Source organism: Palaemon carinicauda, chromosome 38 (assembly GCF_036898095.1).
Source record: "Palaemon carinicauda isolate YSFRI2023 chromosome 38, ASM3689809v2, whole genome shotgun sequence".
Classification (NCBI taxonomy): domain Eukaryota; kingdom Metazoa; phylum Arthropoda; class Malacostraca; order Decapoda; family Palaemonidae; genus Palaemon; species Palaemon carinicauda.
This window is the reverse complement of record NC_090762.1, coordinates 64,114,912-64,131,509: the sequence shown is the minus strand read 5'-3', so window position 1 is coordinate 64,131,509 and position 16,598 is coordinate 64,114,912. Positions and strand designations below refer to the sequence as shown.

Genomic DNA, 16,598 nt, shown 5'->3' with positions numbered 1-16,598 from the left:
ACTTGCGTCTGTTTATGGTCTTTCTTTGCCATTCCACGCCGGCAAATTATCTTATTTTGTCAATTAATCTTCTTATCTTCCTTCCCTTGCCTCTTTTGCAATCTCAAGGAATCCATTCTGTTATTCTTAATGTCCATATATTGTCTGTCATTGGCATTATATGTCCTGTCCATGTCTATTTCTTTTTCTTACATGTTGTTAGAATATCCTCTACTTTAGTTTGCTCTCGTGTCCATGTTGTTCTTTTTCTGTCTCTTACTGTTGTTCCCATCATTACTCTTTCCTTAGCTTTTTGAGTTGTAACTAGCTTAAGTTCTAAGGCTTTAGTAAGGTTTCAAGTTTCTAATACACAAGTTATTACTGGTAGGAACATCTGACTAAATACTTTTATTTTGAGAAAAATGGCATTTTACATTTCATAATCTCATTTTGTTTATCAAATGCTCTCCATCCCATGCTTATCCTTCTTTTAATTTCGGTCTCCTGTCTTGGGGAAACGCTGTATGTCCTTACTACGTATATTCATTAACAATCTTTAGAGGTTCGTCCATAATTTTTATTTGTTTTGTCTGTATTTTAATTGAACAGTACCGTAGTTTTACTCATATTCATTTTCAGCCCTACATTTCTGCTTCCTCTATTCGAATCTTCTATCATATTTTGCAATTCCTCCCATGATTTACTAAATAGATCTGCAATTCTTAAGTTGTTTAAGTATTTCCCATTAATTTTAACTAGTATAGTTTCCCAATCTAAATTCTTAAAAACTTCTAGGCACACTGTGGATAATATAGGAAAGTTGGCTTCTCCTTGTCTAACTCCTTTTCTCAATTGTTATTTCATCACTATATTCATGTAATTTTAGGATTGCTGTACTTCCTGTATAGATATCTTCAAGAGGTCTAAAATAAGAGTCATATATTCCTTGTTTTGAAAGGCTTTCATTACTGCTAAAATTTTGACAGAATCAAAAGCTTTTTCGTAGTCTATAAATACCATTCATAGTGGTTTGTCATACTCTGTTGATTTTTCCTTTAGCTGGTTAATTACATGGATGAGGTCAGTTGTTGAATACCCACTTCTAAATCTTGCCTACCCTCTTGGTTGATTAAAGTCAAGCTGTCTTTTTATTCGGCCTAATATATCTGTAAATATTTTATAATACTGATATTAAACTTATTAGGCTATAAATTTTTAAGACGCTTATAACTCCCTTTTTGTAAATTAGTGTAATGATAAAGATTTTCCAAGCTCTAGGTAGGCTATAGAGCATTTTTGCCGATATTTTGCGTAAAATTTAGCGAGTTTTACTACTATGAAATCTCCTCCACCCATTATTGAATCAATTGTTAGGTCATCTTCTGCTGGGTTGCCTCTTTTCATGCATTTTGATGATTTCTTTATCTATATTACGTTCTGTACCTGTTCAGGTGTTTCATTATTTTTTATTGTTGATATTTCCATTTTCATCTTAAAAGAAAAAAAACATTCGTTGTTCCCTAGTTCCAAGTCTTCTTTTTCATCAATTTGATATTTCTACCTTTCTTTAGTGTCTCCTCAATATTGGACAATACAATATATATATATATATATATATATATATATATATATATATATATATATATATATATACATATATATATATATATATATATATATATATATATATATAGAGCCTATGTATAATTATGTATGATTATACATATATATGTATATATATGTATATATATATATAGAGCCTATGTATAATTATGTATGATTATACATATATATGTATATATATATATATATATATATATATATATATATATATATATATATATATATATATATATATCCATTATATACATATATATGTATATGTATATATACACTTATATATATGCATTATATATATATGTATATATATATATATATATATATATATATATATATATATTATCCAGTTTATACAAATATCTTTCATTATAGAATTAGCTTTACGTCCTGATCACAGATCGAGGGATCAATTATTTGATATTAGAACTCCTCCTGTCCGGACTATAACTGGATTCCTGACTGCTGAATCGAAATAAATGTTTCATCAATTTTTAATATAAAGAGAGATAAGAGTTTATAAACGACTTGGAACATATGTCATATATGTGAATTTGTAACACTAGGTTGTTTATGATAATTTATTCATTCAGACTCACCGTCTGGATCACTGACCTAAGGAGAAGTTCCTATATATGATCACTAATTCTGTCTGGAAAGCGATTCGAACCCTACAGTATCTGTGTAATCTAAATGAAAGTGGCATTTCAGAGTGAATGCAGCACCCCAGGGTGGTGTGAGCCATGCTATAGTTTCTTGCCTTAGACGCTTGTGCTCGTGTGCTTGGAAGAAATTTTAAACAATGGAAACGCCGAATGGCCCTTGATGCCTATCTCGAGATCTTCATAAAAAAATTCTATTTCTTCATCTGTATGGGATGTTGGTGTATACGTTTGAATGATCTTCATTTTATATTTTTTATTTAGTTTGATAATTAATCGTGCTATTGTATCGCACACAAACACACATTTATATATATATATATATATATATATATATATATATATATATATATATATATATATATATATATATATTAGCTGACCGAGAGTATGCTGATGACGTTGTTCTTTTTAGCAATACGCCATAGGACTTGCAAAGCTCGCTTACCAGAATGCATGAAATATCACCTAAGGCTGGGCTCAAGATAAAGAGAAGTAAGACAGAGCTGATGAGAGCGGGATATACAATGCAAGATGGAATATCATTGGAAGGAGAAAGGAATAATGAGGTGAAATCATTTAAATATTTAGGAATATTACTGCCAATCTAGCGTCTTTAGAATTGGTGTTTAATGAAAGATTGAAAAAAGCAAATCAGGCAATGGCTAGGTTAAGTAAAATTCGGAATTCAAATCGCCTGAAATTACATATAAAAATCAGACTATATATCAGGTAAGTGAGATTAGTGTTACTGTATGGACATGAGTCTTGGTATGACAATGAAACAATATCCAACAGATTTTACAGATTTGAGAACAGAGCCCTCAGAAGAATATTGGGAGTTAAATGACAGGACAGGATTATAAATGAAACTATTAGTGAGATTACCCAAGTGCCAAATGTGGATGAGGTCATGGTGAGAGGTAGATGGAGATGATTAGGGTATGCTCTTCGCACTCCCCTAGAGAGATTAGTTCACCAAACATTCAACTGGACTCCACAAGGCACTAGAAGAGTTGGAAGACCCAATCCTACATGACAGAGGACTATGAAACATGAAGTTGGAGATGATGAATGGAGAAGTATTGATTTAAAAGCTCAAGATAAAGACGACTGCCGAAATCTAATCGATGCCTTATGCGTCAATAGACGTAGGCGGAGATGATGATGATGTTTTATTATTATTATTGTTATTATTATTAGTATTATTAATATTATTACAAGTTAAGCTACAACGCTGGCTGGAAAAGCAAGATGCTATAAACAATAGGGCTTCAGCAGAAATAATAGCCCAATGAGGAAAGGAAACATAGGAAGAAATGAACAATTAGAATAAAATATTTTAAAAACATTAACAACATTATAATAGGTATTTCATATGTAAACTATGAAAAGAATTATGTCAGCCTGTTCAACATGAAAACATTTGCTGCATGTTTGAACTTTGAATTTCTACTGATTCAACTACATGATTAGGAAGATCATTCTACAACTTGGTCACAGCTGATATAAAACATTTAGAATACTGTCTGGTATTGAGCCTCATTATAGAGAAGGCCTGACTATTGAAATTAACTGCTGCCTAGTATTACGAACAAGATGGAATTGTCCCGGAAGATCTGAATGTAAAGGATGGTCAGAATTATAAAAAATCTTATGCAACATGCATAATGAACTAATTGATCGATGGTGTCAGAGATAAATATCTAGATCAGGGATAAGAAATTTGACAGACTGTAAGTTCCTGTCCAACAAATTAAAATGAGAATCAGCAGCTGAACACCAGACAGGAGAACAATACTCTAAACAAGTTTAAATGAAAGAATTAAAACTTATAGTTTGATCACCGAAAATCTTGTAAGACTTTCTCAATAAGCCAATTTTTTTTGTGCAATTGAAGAAGACACAGACCTAATGTGTTTCTGAAAAGTAAATTTGCCGTCGAGAATTACAGCTAAAATTCTAAGAGTCATACAGAGTTGAAGAAACATTATCAATGCGGAGATCCGGATGTTGAGGATCCGCTGTCCTTGACCTACTTACAATCATACCTTGAGTTTTGTTGGGATTCAACTTCATATCCCATAATTTGCACCTTGCACTAATTTTAGCTAGGTCTCTATTAAGCAATTCAGTAACCCCAGATTCATATTCAGGTGATGGAATTGATGCAAAGAAAGTAGCATCATCTGCTTATGCAACAAGCTTGGTTTCCAGCCCAAACCACATGGCATGTGTATATAGTATGAAAAGTAATGGGGCAAGAACACTACCTTGAGGAATACCAAATATCACATTCCTTTGCTCACTATGGTGCCCATCAACAACAATTTTTTTGCAATCTATTCCTTAAAAATTCAATAATGATGTTAAGAAATGACCCACCCACAACCAACTGTTTGAGTCTGACAACAAAAGCCTCATGATTAATACAGTCAAAATCAGCACTAAAATCAAAGCTAATCATGCGAACTAACTGACCACAATCAAGGGATTTCTGTACAGCATTGGAGATTATAAGAAGGGCATCACATGTTCCAAGGCCTTTACGGAAGCCAAATTTGCAAACTAGGGAATAAACCTATTAAGATGATTTGCCAAAAGACTTTCAAAAACTTTAGATAATATGGGAGTTATGGAAATTGGGCGGTAATCAGTTGGACTTGAGCGACCACAAACACATTTACTTAGTGGAGTAACATTACCAATTCTCCAATAAGTGCCAAAAGCTCCTCTTCTTGCTAACTTGTGCACAATAACAGATACCGGTAACTTTGGAGCTGAGAAATCTGCTGTCTTTATAAAAAAAAAAAAAAAAAAGTACCATTTGGGTCTACACCTCTATAAGCATCAAGGTCCATCAACAGAGCTTTAATTTCACGAGTTCGAAAAGCTAAACTAGTTAGTTTAGCCTTAGGAAAACAAGAATGATGAAGTTCGAGTTTCTCATTACTTACTGTCAAACACATCAGCCAAAAGGGTTGCCTTTTCCTTTGGACAGGGAGTGTCGGAGCCATATGGTTCAAGTACAGGAGGAACTGTTGCCTCTACACCAAAGAGTTCAGATTTAAGGGTAGTCCACCAATTATGTTCCTGGGTTGTACCAGAAAGGGTTTCTTTTGTGGTTAAATTGCGTTCCTTTTCAGTTGAAGCATAAACACTCTGAGCAAAAGCTATAAGCCAAGTATAGTTATTCCAGGTCAAATCTAATCTGTTACTCTTCCAAAGATTATAGGCCGCCTGGTTCTCCAAATAAGCACGTCTACAATCATCATTGAACCATGGTGTTTGTCCTTCACCCGGTACCTTAGCACACGAGAAGGGTTACACTTATAAATTATGTTGACTAGATTCACATTCAAAGAGACAACAGGGTCAGCACTACTATACAATTGTGACCAAATCAAGGCCCAGAGATCATGCAAAATTCCATTGCAGTCTGCTTGAGATTTCATATAAATTTTATATGAGTATATAATATATAATACACGAGGGACAGGCTGCTCAGTCTTCACTACTAATGAAATCAAGGCATGATCAGATGTCCCAACTGGAGAACCAACCTTACTTGTTATAACGCCAGGGGAGTCAGTGTATATGAGGTCTGAGCAGTTACCAGACCTGTGTGTAGCTTCACGTAAGATTTGCTCACAGCCAGATTGAGAGGCAATCTAAAGCTCTTAAGCCACGGTGATCGGTAGGAGAAACGGAATTTAACAACTCTCTATGGTGAGCATTGAATTCACCAACAAAGACAAAAGAAGCCTTTCTATCATCATCTTGTATCTTAGCCATAATGGTAAGAAGACAATCGAAGATAGAATCATCCATGTCTGGATTCCGGTAGATTGAACACAAATAGAAGTTGTTATGCCTGCCACAAACTTTTATTGCCTGAATCTCATGACATCCAAATTCATAGGAGGACTTATGAGAAGCAGGGTATTCAGTCCTAATATACACCGCTATTCCCCTGACCCTAAGGATGGTATTGCGTTTCAACATTATTGGCTTCTCAAAACCAGTTATAAGGAGCTCAGATAAGGGTCTCATATAAGAAACCACAGTTTCTGAACACAAAAGAATATCATACTGTCTGGACGTAACTGTTGAGGTAGAATATTTGCATGAAGCCCATGAATATTGCAATACAGTAGACGACATGGACGAAATCTAGGACGTACTGGTCCCCAATTTCACTCAATTTCTCCAGACAACCTAAGAATTGATGGTAACAAAAAAAGATACATCATACTTAAAAAACTAAATTTACAAGAACAATGTGTACAGAAATATAGATAAAGTGATTGATCAAACCCATAGACTATAGAAAAAGGTCGGAAAAACTAGTCAACATGGAGGAGCCGATACACGTTGCAAGGCTAAATACCCTCCAGGATAGCCACTTCAACTGAAGGGAGGACAGTAAGGATGGTTTTGAAAAGAAAAATGATCAGATAAGGAAAAGTCAACTAGTGGGGCAGCATAGCTAACCTATTGTGCATTTTGTGATACAAGCACCAAATTTGGCACAAATGTACATTGACATATGTCGAAAATTTTCAGATATTGAGCCACTCGGAATTCTCTATTCATGTCCGCCATATTGGAATTCAAAATGGCCGCTATTTGAAATATACGTTTGCGCTTATCTGTGGATCTAAAATTGCTATTGACTCGATTCTGGTGCCTAAATGTAGGTTTTGGGGGGCAAGGAATCCAATGGTTACAATGTGCATTGCGTATTTTTTTTACCACTGAGCCGCCATATTGGATTTAAAAATGGTCGCCATTTGAAATCTTCATTTTTGATTATCAGTGGGTCTAATGCTGCTTTTGACTCGATTCTGGTGTCTAACTGTATGTTTTGGGGGGCAAGGAATCCAATGATAACAATCTGCATTGTGTATCTTTTAGCATTGAGCTGCCAGTTCGAGGCTTTCACCAGAGACTGTCTGTTGGACAGAACAAAGGCAGTGGACGACCCCTTACCTCGTAACAAGCTGAAGGTATTCAGCCCTTCAACTCCAAGAAGCCAGAGCAAAGGTCAGCAACAGCTCACCTCCGTCAAAAATGACCGTGAACTCTTCGCACACCTGTACATTGGCTGCCAGACGAGGGATGGAAACCTTGAGGAGTTCTTTCGTCATGAGAACCAGGCATGTCCTCCTGCACTGTCCGATGGTGGAAACCTCTTCACTGGTACCAAGAGTGATCTCATCACATGTTTGGAAGAAATCTCCGATGCTAAGACAGATACTCCTGTCACTACCTGTATAGTGCTTGATGGAGCAGTTATCGTCCAGATGCTGAGGCCGGCTGCATCAAAGACCTTTGAAGAGTACGCACATCAGATCTTCATTCCATATATATCTACTAAGCTGCAAACAGTGTCACACCTGGATCTGATCTGGGATACTAACCTTGCTGATTCACTGAAAGGTAGTACACGGGCAAAGTGGGGACAGGGCGTGCGGAGACGTGTGGCGGCCACCGCATCCATACCAGGAAACTGGCACAACTTCCTACGAGTGGACAGCAACAAGACCGAGGTGTTTAAGTTTCTCTCAACAGCTCTCTTGGAATGGTTTGACCAGGAGGACAAGCAACTCGTCATTACTGATGGAGAGGCAGTGCTCAGCAAGCCACTACTACCAGATCTAACTTCACTCGACCCATGCAACCATGAGGATGTTGCTGCATGCATCTCACGCAGCTAAGCACGGACACCATTCAATAGTCATCCGGACTGTAGACACCTATGTTGTGGTGCTGGCAGTGTCCGTAGTACAGGAATTGCAACCAGAAGACAAACTATGGCTGGCATTCGGAACAGGCCGAAGTTTCCGATACCTAGCAGCACATGAAATAGCAGCTGTACTGGGACCAGAGAAGGCTCGTGCACTGCCAATATTCCACGCTCTAACTGGATGCGATACTGTGTCAAGCTTTGCTAGACATGGCAAGAAGACCGCATGGGCAGTCTGGACAGTACTGCCAGAGTTAACTGAGGCGCTGATGCAGCTGTCTTCCGCACCAAGTGACATACCAAATGATGCAATGTGCATCATCGAGAGGTTCGTGATCCTGTTGTATGATCGAACCAGCAAATGCACGGACATTGACAAGGCCAGGAGGAAACTCTTTGCAAGGAAGAACAATGTGCAGCTGATCCCTCCAACGAAGGCAGCTTTAGAGGAACATGTCAAGAGGGCAGTATATCAAGGTGGACATGTGTGGGGTCAGATACTGCTGCCAGCACCAGAACTCCCTCCACCAACAAACTGGGGTTGGTCAATGACTGGAGGACAATACACACCATACTGGACCAGGCTACCTGAGGCAGCTCACACCTGCATTGAGCTGGTTTCTTTCAAGTGCCAGAAAGGGTGTGTGAGACGCTGCAAGTGCAAGAAGGCTGCCCTTAAGTGCACAGCCCTCTGTGTGTGTGAAGGGGACTGCACATGAAGATGAGTCCACAACGTTCATTTACTTGTGGCAGTGCTGAACTGGTTAACATGAGATGGTTTATGTACACATATCTTCAGTACCGAAGTATACCTAGCCTCAAATACAAGACCATTGTAGAATGTCAGTACACACCCAACCTTATATATTACACCATAGCATGTCAGATATTTAAGACATGACCAAGACATGTATCAAAATTATAAAACTCAAAATTAGTAGTTGAAGTAAGTCGATATTTATTTAGAGTTTTACAGGGAAAGCTAGTTTTGAGAAGTTTACGTTGTTTTGTGTTAATGTTCACACTATTCTGTGGATATTCAGACGTAACCCCGAATTGATCATTTTGTGATATTGATTGAAGGAATGGAGAAAACTAATCATATATGAAAGGTGCCATATCAAACCTAGAACAACACAGAATCTAATCAATAACTCAAACAATTTTTACTTCACAGACTTTGAGTAAAATGTTGTCTTGTCAAAAATACATGATGATGAATATTCATCTCTCATGAATTAAGTGGAGTACTGTAATAAAGTATGTCATTTTAAAAAATGGATATTGTCATGTACTGTAAAAATATTTGACCCAGAGGTAATCGCACATGTAAAATTCAAGTGGCGGCCATTTTGAAATCCAATATGTTGGCTAATTTATAAAGATACACAATGCAGATTGTAACCATCGGATTCCTTTCCTCCCAAAACTTACATTTGGACACCAGAATCGTGTCAATAGCAGCATTAGACCCAAAGATAATCGAAAATGTAATTTCAAACAACGGCCATTTTGAAATCCAATATGGTGGCTCATTGGTACAAAATATGCGATGCAGATTGTTACCATTAGATTCCTTGCCCCCCCCCCCCCCCCCAAAAAAAAAAATATACATTGAGACACCAGAATCGAGTCAATAGCAGCATTAGACCCAAAGATAATCGAAAATGTAGATTTCAAACAACGGCCATTTTGAAATCCAATATGGCGGCTCATTGGTACAAAATATGCGATGCAGATTGTTACCATTAGATTCCTTGCCCCCCCCCCCCTCCCCCCCAAACATACATTTAGACACCAGAATCGAGTCAATAGCAGCTTTAGACCCAAAGATAATCGAAAATGTAGATTACAAATGGCGGCCATTTTGAATTCCAATATGGCAGACATGAGGGAGAATTCCGAGTGGCTCAATATCTGAAAATGTTCGCCATATATCAATGTACATTTGTGCCAAATTTGATGCTTGTATCACAAAATGCACAATCCTTTTGAAATTTCGAGCTAAACCGCCCCACTAAACCTATTAGTAAACCACCATGCATCCATGGCATTTCTATTAAGCCTGTCCAACACACCATTTAAAAAAAAGTAGAGGGAGAAAAAATAAGATAGAATTTTGTGGCCGAGTGTACCCTCAAACAAAGAACTCTAACCCAAGACAGTGGAAGATCATGGTACAGAGGTTATGGCAATACTCAAGACTAGAGAATAATGGTTTGATTTTAGAGCGTCCTCCCAGAAGAGCTTCTTGCCGTAGCTAAAGAAGAGTCTTTTCTACCCTTACCAAAAGGAAAGTAGCCACTGAACCATTACAGTACAATAATTAGCCATTGTGGGAAGAAAAAGTGTTTGGTAATTTCAGTGTTGTCAGGTGTATGAGTAAAGACGCGAATGTGTAAAGAATTGACCTGACTATTCGGTGTAGGCAAAGAAAAAATTAACCGTAACCAGGGAGAGGTATCCAATTTATCACTTTCTGCCCAGTCAAAGGATCCAGTAACTGGTGGCTGGTGCCCTGGCCAACCTACTACCTAATATAAATATACTATATATATATATATATATATATATATATATATATATATATTATATATATATATATGTATGTATATATATATATGTGTATGTATGTATATATATATATATATATATATATATATATATATATATATATATATATATGGTTGTGTGTATGTATATGTATATGAATAATTTTGATACTATTTGTCACGAATTCGGCGTCAAAGCCAAGTTATGGAAATACTATTTTATCAGATACCATTTTCTTATCCAAATATTAGTCAAATTTCAGTACATTATATTGTCACAATCCAAATAATCCATATTTAGTCGTGGGAAACAATTTAAAACGAGAGAGAGAGAGAGAGAGAGAGAGAGAGAGAGAGAGAGAGAGAGAGAGAGAGAGAGGGGGGGGGGGGTTTAATTTCCCAACAGCTTTCTCATAATAGATAAGGTGACGTAAAATCGCTCCTGACATGTGGCAATAATGAGCCTTTTTAACTTTTGGAAGAACGATGTAATTATACCGTCTGTTCTCACGCGAGATTCTTCACACATTGTCTCTAAGTCAAGGGTCAACCGCCTACTTCGATAGCAACGTTATCACTTGACATATAGCTTTACAACGTCTGAGAACGATTATTTCCGTGTGCCAGATCTCTCTCTCTCTCTCTCTCTCTCTCTCTCTCTCTCTCTCTCCGAAGATGGTGATCAAGGTCACGACAGGCAACAATCGTCATTAACCAAAGCAACGCTAATAAATACTATATACTGTATTTGCAGAGCTTCAAATTATCCAGCTGAGCAGAAGCATGTCAAGCATTAAACATCATCATCAGCATGGCAATGGGGCATTCAGTTAAAACCTGATGTTTTTCTTTTGGATTTTTGTGTCGTGATGAGATAGTTAACTGAACGTTCCCTTTCATCTATTACAAGGTGTAAACATTCCCTTTCATATATTACGAGACGTAACCGTTCCCTTTCATATACCGCTTGAGAGTTATGGGGTCCTTTGACTGATCAGACAGTACTGCAGTGGATCCTTCTCTCTGGTTACTGTTCTTTCCCTTTGCCTACACAGACAGCGAATAGTCTGGCACATTCTTTACAGATTCTCCTCTGTCCTCATTCATATGACAGCACTGAGATTACCAAACTATTCTTCTTCACCCAAATGGTTAACTACTGCACTGTAATTGTTCAGTGGCTACTTTCCTCTTGGTAAGGGTAGAAGAGAGACTTTAGCTATGGTAAGCAGCTCTTTTAGGAGGACACTCCAAAATCAAACCATTGTTCTCTAGTCTTGGGTAGTGCCATAGCCTCTGTACCATGTTCTTCCACTGTCTTGGGTTAGAGTTCTCTTGCTTGAGGGTACACTCAGGCACACTATTCTATATAATTTTTCTTCCTCTTGTGTTGTTAAAGTTTTTATAGTCTATATAGGAAATATTTATTTTAATGTTGTGACTGTTCTTAAAGTATTTTATTTTTCTTTGTATCCTTTCCTCGCGGGGCTATTTTCCCTGTTGGGGCCCCTGGCCATATAGCATCTGGTTTTCCAACTAGGGTTGTAGCTTAGCAATCAATAATAATAATCACGATGTGTAAACGTTCCCTTTCATCTAATACAAGGTGTAAACGATCACTCCGTCATTAATGCAGGCTCAACAGCTCATTAAGAACACCACTAAAAACAATTGGCATGTAAGTTGAAAATCCAATTATCATATATGGTTAAAAAAACGTAATAAACGCAAAATTTATATCGGTTCATGTTACGAATATATACTGAAGAACACCCACAGCCATTAATGGATAAACATACACACACTTACATCTTAAGAGGAATAACTAAATTACACATATTCATAGTATTAAAAACGGTAATAGACTGAAGCTAATGTATGAAAGCAGCGGCAACGACAATGGTGTCGAAATCAAATAAAAATATAACATTACATTATCAATAACACCTGCTGGAGATTATAAGACTGTTAATTATAATGGTAGGACTGCATGGTAGCCTGATAATGTAAGGTTCTGTCATATCCAAAACTAGCATACCGTCATAAAACAGACAAGCAGTACCTCGAATTAGCCATTCAAGTTTCAAGGATCAATGTCTTAACTACCTTTATTCTAGTGTTTATTCATTGCGTTTTGGGGAAACAATGAACTTCTGCTTTAATTTTGCAGATATTTTAAGCTTTCTGAGCATGTCATACAATTGTCTTACTTGAGACTATCGTCACCATACTTCAACATCTTAAACAAGTCATGACAAAGTGATGAGACTAGTATCCATCACACACCGCACATATGCTACAGTTATCTCTCGTAACATTCTTGGTTCCTTTAACTGATGTATCCTGATCTTGGCCTGGCGTTCAACCATTCGTTATGACTGCAAACCCCGTTCTTTTCATATGTCACTGTACGTTTGCTACTAATTTGCTGGGTTCTTATTCCATATGGCGATGAGAAATATCCAACTTCTAAGTAGTTTGTTTTTCTTATTTTGACATATTTTATTGACAAGCCAAGGCTTTGACCGGTTGCATCCTTAAAATCTACTTCCTAAGATCGCATAGCGCCTTAACGCTTACCTAATATCACTAAATGAGAAAGCCTCACTGGAACTTCTTTTTCTCGTTCTGAAGTGTTAGTTTCTTTAATCTATGAACTTCACAGGAAAATTTTTCTTTCTCATATTGACAGGTGTGGCTGATATATTAGTGACAAATAGGGTATAATTAACACTCGTTATGGTTTGATTTCAGGCAAACAGAAAGGATATGTCTCATAACCTGAAATTACAGGCAATAACGCAGACCTTTTGATGTTTTCAGTCGAATTACAAAAAATAACACAACTGGTGGTCTTTTCAGTCGAAATTACAAGAAATAACACAGATTTTGGTGTTTTCAGTCGAAATTTACAAACAATAACACACAATTTTTGGTCCTGTTTGTGAAATTACAAGAAATAACACAGATTTTGGTGTTTTCAGTCGAGATTACAAGAAATAACACAGAACATTTGTTTTTTTTCAGTCGAAATTACAAGAAATAACACAGCTTTTGGTGTTCACAGTTGAAATTCAAACAATAACAAACAACTTGTCTTTTTAGTGGAAATTAGAGAAATAACACAACTTTCGGTCTTTTCAATCGAAATTACAAGAAATAACACAGCTTTAGGCCTTCTCAGTCAAAATTACAAGCAATAACAAACAACCTTTGGTCTTTTCAATCAAACTTACAAGAAATAACAAACAACTTGTGGTATTTTCAGCCGAAATTACAAGAAATAACGCATCTTCTGGTGTTTTTAGTCAAAATTACAAGAAATAACACAACTTTGGGTCTCTTCAGTCAAAATCACAATTAAAGACACACAGCTTTTGGTCTTTTTGTTCGCAATTACAAGAAATAACACAACTTTTGGTCTTTACAGTCGAAATTACAAGAAATAAGACACAGCTTTTGGCGTTTTCAGTCAAAATTACAAGAAATAGCACAACTTTTGGTTTTTTCAGTCGAAATTATAAGAAATAACACAAGTTTTGGTTTTTCCAATTAAAATCACAACAACCCACTTTTGGTCTTTTCAGTAGAAATTACGAGAAATAACACACAACTTTTGGTCTTTTCAATCGAAATTACAATAACAACCAACTTTTGGGCTTTTCAGTCGAAATTACAAGAAATAACACAAATTTCGGTCTTTTCAGTCGAATTTACAAGAAATAACGCACAACTTTTGATCTTTTCAGTCGAAATTACAAGAAATAACACACAGCTTTTGGTGTTTCCAGTCAAAATTATAAGAAATAGCACAAAATTTGGTCTTTTCAGTCGAAATTACAAGAAATAACGCACAACTTTTGGTCTTTTCTGTCGAAATTACAAGAAATAACACACAACTTTTGGTCTTTTCAATCGAAATTACAATAACAACCAACTTTTGGGCTTTTCAGTCGAAATTACAAGAAATAACACAAATTTCGGTCTTTTCAGTCGAAATTACAAGAAATAACGCACAACTTTTGGTCTTTTCAGTCGAAATTACAAGAAATAACACACGAGTTTTGGTCTTTTCAATGGAAATTACAATAACAACCAACTTTTGGAGTTTTTGTTTGAAATTACAAGAAATAACACAAATTTCGGTCTTTTCAGTCTCAATTACAAGAAATGACACACAGCTTTTGGTCTTTTCAGTCGAAATTACAAGAAATAACACTGCTCCTGGTATTTTCAGTCTAAATTAAAAGAAAATAACACGATCAATTTGGTCTGTTCTGTGAGATTACAAAAAATAACAGAAAACTTTTGTTTTTTTCAGTCGAAATCACAAGTAATAACAAACAACTTTTGAACTTTTCAGTCGAAATTACAAGATATAACACAGAGCATTTGGTGTTTACAGTCAAAATTACAAGAAATAGCACAGTTTTTTTTTGGTCTAAATTACATGAAATAATACAAATTTCAGTCTTTTCAGACGAAATTACAAGAAATAACACAGCTTTTGGTGTTTTCAGTCGAAATGACAAGAAATAACCTACAACTTTTGGTGTTTTCAGTCGAAATTACAAACAATAACACAAATGTTGGTGTTTTCAGTCGAAAATACAAGAAATTACACACACAGGTTTTGGTGTTTTTAGTGTAAATTATCAGAAATAACACAACTATTGGTGTTTTCAGTTAAAATTACAAACAATAACAAACAACTTTTAGCCTTTTCAGTCAAAATTACAAGAAATAACACAACTTTTGGTCTTTTCAATCAAAATTACAAATGATAACAAACAACTTTTGGTCTTTTCAGTTAAAATTACTAGAAATATTACACAACTTTTGGTTGTTCATGTTGAAATTACAAGATATATCACAAATTTTGGTGTTTTCAGTCAAAATTACAATGAATAACACAGTTTTGGTGTTTTCAGTCAAAATTACAACATATAACACAGGTTTTGGTGTTTTCAGTCAAAATTACAAGAAATAACACAGAACGTTTGGTGTTTTCAGTCGAAATTGCAAACTATAACAACTTATTTGTTTTCAGTCGAAATTACAGAAATTACACACAGCCTTTGGTGTTTTCAGTGTAAATTACAAGAAATGACACACTCCGTTTGGTGTTCTCAGTTGAAATTACAAACAATAACACAACTTTTAGCCTTTCAGTTGAAATTACAAACAATAACAAACAACTTTTGGTTTTTTTGGTTTGAAATTACAAGAAATAACACACTTTTTGGTGTTTTCAGTCAAAATTACAAACAATAATAAACAACTTTTGGTCTTTTCCGTCTAAATTAGAAGAAATAACACAGCGTTTGGTGTTTATAGTAAAAATTACAAGCAACTTTCATATTTAATCATATTTAATCAGAACTATAAGAAATAATTCACAACTCTTGGTCTTTTCGGTCTAAATTACAAGTAATAACAAACAACTTTTTTTCTTTTCAGTCGAAATTACAAGCAAAAGCACAACTTTGGGTCTTCAGTCGAAATTACAAGAAATAACACAGCTGCTTCTGTTTACTGTCACAAAAAAAAAAAAAAGATTATTTTATTTTACCGAATTACAAGAAATAACAGCCTTTGGTGTTTTCAGTCAAAATTACAAACAATAACCATCAACTATTGGTGTTTTCAGTCGAAATTATAAGAAATAACAGTTTTTAGTGTTTTCAGTTGAAATTACATAAAAATAACACAATCCATATGGTCTTTTCAGGGAATTTACAAGAAATAACACAGCTTCTGGTGTTTACTGTCGAAATCCCAAAAAATAACACAACTTTTGGTTTTTTTTTTTTTACCGAAATTACAAGAAGTAACACACAGCATTTCGTGTTTTCAGTCAAAATTACAAACAATAAGTCGAAATTACATGAAATTACAGTCGAAATTACAAGTAATAACAGCTTTTAGCGTTTTCAGTTGAAATTACAAACAATAACAAGCAACTTTTGGTGTTTTCAGTCCAAATTACAAGAAATAACACAAAGCCTTTGGTGTTTTCATTCGAAATTACAAGCAATA

The 16,598-nt window shown here is 35.5% G+C and overlaps 1 long non-coding RNA gene across 1 annotated transcript in view; it reads left to right on the top strand.

Moving 5' to 3' along the window:
• LOC137630221 (uncharacterized) overlaps window positions 1-16,114 on the top strand; it is a 52,083-nt gene extending 35,969 nt beyond the window's left edge. The window contains exon 3 of the long non-coding RNA XR_011041693.1: window positions 16,020-16,114. This is a non-coding gene — a long non-coding RNA (uncharacterized lncRNA). The remainder of the gene's footprint in view (window positions 1-16,019) is intronic.
• The last annotated feature ends 484 nt before the right edge of the window (window positions 16,115-16,598 follow it).